Source organism: Piliocolobus tephrosceles, chromosome 17 (genome assembly GCF_002776525.5).
Source record: "Piliocolobus tephrosceles isolate RC106 chromosome 17, ASM277652v3, whole genome shotgun sequence".
Classification (NCBI taxonomy): domain Eukaryota; kingdom Metazoa; phylum Chordata; class Mammalia; order Primates; family Cercopithecidae; genus Piliocolobus; species Piliocolobus tephrosceles.
This window is the reverse complement of record NC_045450.1, coordinates 2,298,983-2,299,933: the sequence shown is the minus strand read 5'-3', so window position 1 is coordinate 2,299,933 and position 951 is coordinate 2,298,983.

Genomic DNA, 951 nt, shown 5'->3' with positions numbered 1-951 from the left:
TAGCCAGGCGTGGTGGCACATGCCTGTAATCCCAGCTACTCGGGAGGCTGAGGTAGGAGAATCGCTTGAACCCAGGAGGGGAGCTTGCAGTGAGCCAAGATTGCGCCATTGCACTCCAGCCTGGGCAAAGAGCAAAACCCCATCTCAAAAAAAAAAAAAAAAAAAAAAGGACCCACTGCACTTGCTTGTCCACTCAGCTGCCGACAGGCATTTGGGTGGCTTTCACTTTTTGGGGATTGTGATGGCTACTTCTGATCTGCACCTCGCCCAGAGAAAGGGGCTGGCCGAGCCCAGTAGGCGCCTGCAGGGGTGCTCATGGCTGCTCCATTCACGCCCCTCCAGGAGCCCCGTCTGGCCCGGGGTCAGTCCTCTGGCAACCATGGGGTGCTGCTAGGTCTGAGGAAAGGGGCCTAACCCTGTGGGCTGCGCGCTTCACAGCAAGACCCCCTCCTGCAGACAGCCTTACCAAAACCCGAGGCCTGGCCCAGCTCCAAAGCGCAGCCCCGAGGCCAGGCCCTCCCCAGCTCTGGAGTCGTGACCGCTATCCTCTGGGGCACCACCTGCCTCTGGGGAGGGGTCAGCAGGACCGGGCCGGGTTGGGAGGGATGTGGCCAACAGGCCCAGGTCCCAGTGTTAGGAACTGGGACGGCCCGGCGGCCCGATCAGGAGGGCAAGGCGGAGCCACCAGGTGGGCCACCATCCGTACCCCTTGAGGTTTCAGTGGACATCAAAACCCCGGCTCCATCAAGGGCTCCAAGACTCCGATCCCGACGGCGCAGGGGGCGAGACCAGGGTGAGGGCGCGGCGAAGGGGCGACGCACAGCATGGGCTGGGCAAGGAGCCTCCCTCCCGCGCAGAGGCCCCCGCAACCCTCGAGGTGCTGGGACCGTGGGACCGTCCTCCCGCGGCGCCGGGGCTCGGGCCCCGTCCCCGCTCCGCCCCGCCCCTGCT